Genomic DNA, 7779 nt, shown 5'->3' on the forward strand with positions numbered 1-7779 from the left:
TGAGTAAGTTAAGGGTTGAAGTGAGGTTTAAGGTGAGGGTTGAGTAAGTTAAGGGTTGAAGTGAGGTTTAAGGTGAGGGTTGAGGGTGATGTAGAGGAGAGGCTTGATGTGAGGCCTGAGACTTGAGGGTAGGATTGAGGTAAGAGTTTGAGGCGAAAGGTTGAGTTGAGGGTTAATGTCAAACTACTGACAACTTGAATAAAAGTATGAAACACAAAAAAATCTACTGCATAATTATTAACCCCCTTCATGTCAATATTTATTGATGCATCTTTCCACTATGTCTGTGTGGATGAGTCTCAATCAGCTTTGCACATCTAGACGCTGCAATTTTCTTGATATTTTTTCTTGCAAAATTATTTCAACTCTTTTCGGGTCCTGTCACAAAATCTCTATCTGATTAAGGTCTAGGCTTTGACTAGGCCAATCAAGAACATCCACCTTGTTGTCTTTAAACTATTTCCGAGTAGCTTTACCTGGATGCTTCAGGTTGTTGTCTTGGTGGAAAATAAATGTTATCCGAAGCTGAAATAAGAAATAATTTGTTCTCTAGGATTTAACATTTTATTTGATCTGTGTCTTCTGCCTACCTTTCCAATCCTTCCAGTACCTGCTGAAAAAAAACTCACTCCATCCTTCATCCTTGCCACACGGTGATATGATGGTAAAAAAAAAAAATCTATTTTTCACTTTAACACTCATTGATCACCACTGATTTGTGAGTGGAATAAAATGGTTTAAACGTCCAAGAGGGTGAATATTTTTTTAGGCTCTGAATTTGGCCTTTCCATGAACGGAGGAGAGAGACGGAGCATCACCCCATAAATCCATCATCACAGTCAAACATGGTGATGGCAGCATCAGTGGGGGATGTTTTTCTGTGATAAACAGGAAGATTCTTGCATAAAAACATTGAGCAATGCTTGCTGAAAACCCTTTTTTATAACAATGACTCAATAATGTGCAAAAATATACAGCCAGAGAAGATGATGGTAGCTCAGCAACATGCAGATAAGTCACGTTGTATATTTCACAGGGAATATAAATAGATGTGGGCTGACTCACTTTCATGGACATTTTAGGAAAATATTGAGAAACTGTGTCCCAAAGTTCAGCTTTTTATAGAGGAATAATTATTACCACAATGGCTAAGTATTAATTACAGGGAAGTACCGAGTAAGGAAAATACATTTATAGCTTAAAATGCTCTTCTGGAGAGAACGTTCCTATTTTAACAAGTGTTAGGTCAAACTTTTAAAGTACAATCTGATGTTTTCATTGTTTTGTCTTCCACCCCTACAATAAAGGCCACAACTTAACACTCATTCTGGCTATAAATTTAAGATGTATTTGGTTCATTTGATGGGGGTCAGGTTGAAAACAATGGATTAGGCCCAAAAGGTGAGCTGTTGTCACCAAACCAACCAATGCCAGGAGGAGCAGTCAAATGTTCAATCACAATTATGTAAATAGTGTTTCAAAGGCAAACATAGTGCGTGGCTGTAGTATAACTTGCTATGGAGCATTCAACCAATGATAGCAGGGGTATATTTTAGCTTCTTTGTATAATTATGGATCTTTTTTTGGATTCCCGATTACAAAAAAACACATCAATGTCAAACTTTTGCAGTCAATTTCTTTAAATTCATTGCGTGTGCCTGTTTAATCACCATTTCACCAGGAACACAACAAATTAAGAAAGAACATGTCAAGTACAAAACAACAACAAAATGTGTCGTTAAGATTCCAGAAACATTCTGAGATTCATGCCCACGATGTGAGGATGGGAGCTTTTGACAGAAGCTGCACCTCCCTCAAGCTGGGACTGCATTAAAATAGAAAAACAGTGGAGAAGCTAAATAAGTGTTCCGCACGGGATGCAAATTTAAATCACAATACGCCAAATTCTTTCATTTTCAGAGTTCTATCATCTTACACTCAATTTAAAACACATTATTGCTTGGGAATCCACAAAACATGTACCCACACTTAAGAGAAAAGGGGAAATTAAGGGAAAAAATCCGACCAGCTTAACCACTCGACACGGGTACTCGCTATGATAATGTGCTGTTTGTTTCAAAGCACACCAGAAACATTTAGGATTTGGCATTAAAAGCCACAGTATGACTAGAATCCCCCTCACTCCTCTGTAGTTATTCACTAAAAGAGAGGAAAATGTGGATTTTCAGAAGTATTACTTCCAGGAAATGAAACAAATTCAAGTGAGAAGTCCATATTCCTGGTCTAACAATAAAAACCTTGTCCTGTTTGTTTGACTCTTAAGATGCTGGTGGGTTATAGTGGCAGAACTGGCAGGTTTACAACAGTGAGGGTTGTTGAAACTGGGATGTTTGATTTGTAAAGAGTCACCTCTTGAAAGGTTTCTCCTGAACAAAGAAGTTTCTGTGTGACTGTTTTGTGGAAGCTTTCCATCACTGCGTTGGCCTTTGTGATCACAGGAACAGAACATAGCAAGCAGCAAAGCAAGTCTAAAAGTTACCCAAATAAACAAACTGATGCATTTAAAAGAGGCTCAAGCCTTCAGAGAGAGAGACTCTGGCTTCTGTGGTGTCGCCTGATGAAGGCAAACAACGAAGCTCTACGGTGACGAGCAGATGAAACATAACGCTCAAGTGCCAAAAAAGCATTTCTCTCCAAAATTAAAAAGTTCTGCCAATAACTTTGCATTGTGAAGGTTGTATTTCAGATCTGTGGAAAAACGTCTTCATGCTCCTTTTCAGACGTAGTTACAAAGTAAGTGGTGTAGTTGTGTGTATGTTTGTGTAACAGGAAACAGGATTTGCACTTAGGAATATGTAAGTACTACTTTTGTTTTGTTTTTCTCTTGTCTGACATTAATTCATCAATTCAATTCAGAAACTCACATTCTTCCAAGTTTAAGCCTTGTTGTTGGTTTGAGGCAAACCTGATGAATTTAGATTTAGTTTTATAATATTTCATCCAGTTTGTGCTGTGCAGCCATGTCTGACAGTCGGTGCAGTTTTGTTGGAAAGCCTGACTTTGACTCCTGCATGTGTAGCTGCTGTTATTGTGGCTAAAACTCGGTTTAGCCTGCTCATGTAGGAAGCTGTGAATTTTTGCCATTTTGGATCAGGATTTTCTGTCTTGGTTGGCATCCTCCAGGTCCATGTTGATGACAAAATGCCTTCACTGTGAAAAGTGACATTCAGTTTATGATAGAGCAGACCACTGATGGGTCAGTTTTTGTTTTCAAACCGGTTTTTGTTCAGTGAGGTTTGCAATTTGATGAAGTTTGGACACAGTTGGGGGGGATTCCAGAAGACAAGAATTACAAAACATGACAGCGAATCATTGGTATGTGTGGGGCTGAGGTGCTTTGGAACCATGAAATAGATAAATACACATTTAATTAATTATGTGCATTGTCTATTAAAAGTTTGCATTTTAATCAATGCTCAATTTATCCAGGGTGTAAAGACTATTCTCAAAATCCAGATCTACTTCAGGAAGACTGAGTAAATAAGTTGCATTAGGAGCTTGTTGCTTGCGACAAAAGAATATTTATCCATAAGTTAGTGGGGATGCATATGTTGCCGTTTTAGATCTTCTGACATCACAACTTGACATTATGGAGTTAACTGTTTTCAGGAGTGCATTATTGAAAGAAATCTGTAAGATTTCAGAAAAAAACATAAATTTTAGCACAAACATAAGTATGCAATCAGTACGAGAAGTCTGAGCAGTTAACGTTTTCTCCACAAACGCAGCAGTTCTTGGTTTACTCCGAGTCAGACGAATCTCTAACCTGAATTAGTGAAAATCCATCTGCGGCGAGGACCTCGTTTCTGCTTCAAACTTATCAGCGGATGGTTTGACGTAGCTGCCAAAGACCTCACAGACTGCACTTGTCAGGAGTAAGCAACACGGAGGCCTGGGGAAAACCTCAGCCGAGGCCGTCCATGACAGCTGGCATGCCACAAGGCCTGAAACAATACACAACCCGTCCCTCCTGACGGCCATCAGTACACACTCGTACAGTCACGGCAGGGGAAGAACGTACGCTCGCCCTGACATCTCCAGACAGCGAAAAATAAACGGACAGAGGGGGAAAAAAGAAGAGACACAAAGAATACCAGTGTTCTGAGTAAAAGGAAAACTGATCTGGTTTTTCGTCGTACTCCTGGGGTGTCATTGTGTAATAAAGATCTTACTGACCCTCCCCAGCCACTGCCATTTTAATGCTTAGTGGCAAAGGAGAGTAAACACCAGTACCACGAAAACACTGGCTGCAGGTCATTAAAATACCTCTGAGAATATAGGATGCTTATCACATAATATGAACCACATTGCTCCACTTACCTCCTGTGTAAGTGGGAATGAATGCAGGGTTTTGGTAGATATCACTACCTTTTCAACTGCTCTTTGAAGTCTGGGCAGTGAAAACAAATGTCTGGGAAAGTGAAAACTTAAAACAAAATTTGGGAGGCTGCAGACTTCTGTAAAGGTCACGACCACACATTTTCTTCTTCACAGTATTTCATCTACAGAGCCAAAAGTTGCAGCAAGAATGCAAGACTTCAAATATTGTCAGCGATATGCAGGCATTCCTTCATGAGGCCAGTTTGGAACTTCATTCCCAGGAACTTCATTTTCATATCATCAGATTTAAATGTTTTACAAGGTTGAAAAAAAACTTCCCTTAAAGAACGGCAAAAAGATTTCCAGTAGGATCACCAATAATTCACTAATTTTGAGAAGACAGGGATTGATATTTGAGGGGAACAATTTTTTTATCTAAATTTAATCCGAAAATTTAAAAAAGACTCGCGATAAGTAAAAACTTATTGAAAGGGTTTTTTTTACTTGCTATAATAATGCAAGTAAAAATGATCATTGTAAATGAAAAAATGTTCTAACTTTGTCAATTTTTAAACATTTTGATGTCTTTCTGCTTCATTGAATATTGAGATATTCTGTTACACAGAACCAACTAAACTCAGATAGAATGCACAAGATTTCCAGACTAACTATTCTTACTGAAGTACACAACTGTTACTGTGCAACACGACAGCCTTCAGGTTTAAAGAAGTGCAACTGAGGCTTTAAATAGCATATTTTTAAAAATAGCACAAATGTGCAAAATGTTCTCATGTCATTTTAAACCCCAACATGTCAGATATGTGATACAAATCAAGACAAATTGTTATGAAGTAAAATTTTGTCCTGTGCCAGCCAAGTGTTTTTAAGTTGTTGTTTTTTCTTCACTGCATCAATGACTTTTCAGTCAAAGGTGTTTGAGTTAAAATCTTCAAAACTCTGAAGTGATATTTGGATTTTGTACAGCAGAGCAAACCGTAACATGGAGCATCACACCATTACACAGCCATTTACAACTAAAACAGAAAACCAACGCCTAAGCAAATATCAGCAGCTCCATCAATGTTCACCTTCATAAAGCCCCGCTCCTCAGTTTCGTCTCATGTTATTTAATATAGTTAAATGTGCATTAGATCAGCAAAACTCTTACAAGAAGATTTCGACGGCGCGTCACATATTTAAACCCAGTTTGATTCATTCAGCACTCTGGATGTTGAATTCTTTCACAGTTCGCTTTAATCAGGCTCTAAGTAAACAGGCTCAGGGCTGAGCAGCCGTCTGTCTTTGACATTTCTCTCTGACGTTCTCGTTCACCCCGCCTTGGAATTCCTCCAGCATGCTTCATGTTCCTTGACTCTGGGTCCAAGTTGGGCCCTGTGGGACCCATCTTCAGGAGGAAATTATTTTCCATTGCCCCAAAACGCTGCGACTTTATCAGTTTGGCAGCGAGCTAGCCTCCAGGTTGTCAGGTGATGGTTTCTCTGGACAGTTTAAACGTTAGGGCTTCAGGGAAAGCCTGTTTTAAACTTGATTACCTTCATCCTTCATAGAAGCAGACTTTCTTGTTCCCTAATGTGTTATTCAGTTGTTTAACTCTGTTTGATTTTTCCATCGGTTAAACGTTTTACTCTCAGCGGAACATTTTATGATTTAAATGGGCTCACCAACAATATATTCTCTTAAAATGAACCGAAGTAATGAAAAATACATTTCTTGCTTTTGTGGTTTTCCTTATGAGCCACACTGAACGTTTTAAAGGTTTGTTTTTGACCGTTTTTTGGTGTCGTGGAATTAGATTCTGTTTGATGTTATCCACTATAATTTACTGTGTGACATGTCATGACTTTTGCCTCAAGAACGCAGTGACTCATCAAATTGGCTGGATGTCTCCAGTGTTTCAAGTGATTCAGCAGGAAATCCGCAGAAACCAGAGATCAAAGAAATGTGCTGGTAGTCCAAAATATTACGCTCATTTCCGCAAGAGGGAACGACAAGGACAGAGGAGAGGAGGGGCGGGGGCAACAGGAGGCAAGGGTCAGGCTGGGAGTTATGTTAGTCACTGTTGTTGATTGTCCAAAACGATGTTGACATTAGTCATGATGTTAATGAGCCGATAACTCTCTTTGTGGAAGATTTTACTAGATTTTAATAGCTTTATAGAAAACCTGTAACCTGTTAAACAACAATAAGGAAATGATGACTGTGAGCAGTCACTTTTACTTTTCTTTAATCTAATATCAAATACTACAGAGTCCCATGTCTTTGTTTTAAATCATTTACAATAAAATTTAAATTCTTATAACCTCAGCCAGAGGTTTGGAAGATTTACAATCAAAGAGACGCTTTTTACCCAACAGAATATCTTAATAAAACTAGTTTAGAGCTGCAAATGTCTCATAATCTATTTTAAAAAAGACAACTTTTAGTTTTAGTAAGAGATCTGCTCCAGGAAATTTGTTGCAGTTTTTAAGGAATCATATTTTCTTTTATTTCTCATCTAATAAGTGCTGGAGAGAGGCACTAGTCCCTTCATGACCCTGCATGGAAAAGTGGGTATAGAAAAAGGATGGATGGATAAAACCTTTGCAAAAAGAAGATGGATAGATTCCCTCTATAAGATGTTGATATTTGAAAAGAAATTATATAGTAGAAAAAGAAAAATCACCATGTTTCCAACCTATAAAAAAATAAATATATAAAAATATAGCACTGGCACTTTTAATGTCATTCTGTTGTGGGAATTCAAAGCAAGTACTAAATCAAAAAAAGTGAAAACCTGATATTCCAGAGCCATTGCTGAAAACCTAAAGAGCCACTTGCAGACCTCTGCTCTAGGGATGAAAAAACACAAGAAGAGAAAAATTAACTTCAGAAAATAAACATGAATGCAAATATTACTGATCACTCTAACCGGTGAGGTTGAAGTGAGCCAAAGGAAACTGTTAAAGTGTGTACAGTTTCCACATGAACAGAGAAATTCAATGTTCTTTCTGGCCATGACATTAAACTTTACAAGAACTGAAGTTCAGACCTTTCTGGTAGCTCCTGCAGAATTTGTGAGTGATGACTAAGGCTGCAGCATTTTTTTTAAAATCCTTTCAAAAAAAATTTCCCATGCAATGAAAACAAGTTTCTGTGTCGTTGATTGAAATGTATTGATTCTACAAGTGACTCTTATGGAAAGCAAGCGAACAGACCAGGACAGGAAATGAAACAGTTTTTCTTTAAAAACTCACTAGTGCTGATTTATACAACAGGCTCCATGTACAGATCAATGTAACGCCTCCAAACAAACCTCCATTCATGTCCAGCTTTACCAGAATGAGTCATCAATACTCCTTCCTGCATCTCCTGTGAATCTAATTTCCTTTTTCTGCTCTGGTCAAAGGGTTTGTGTTTATGTTTAGCAATCTGTTTCCA

Source organism: Poecilia reticulata, linkage group LG2, assembly GCF_000633615.1.
Source record: "Poecilia reticulata strain Guanapo linkage group LG2, Guppy_female_1.0+MT, whole genome shotgun sequence".
Taxonomy (NCBI): domain Eukaryota; kingdom Metazoa; phylum Chordata; class Actinopteri; order Cyprinodontiformes; family Poeciliidae; genus Poecilia; species Poecilia reticulata.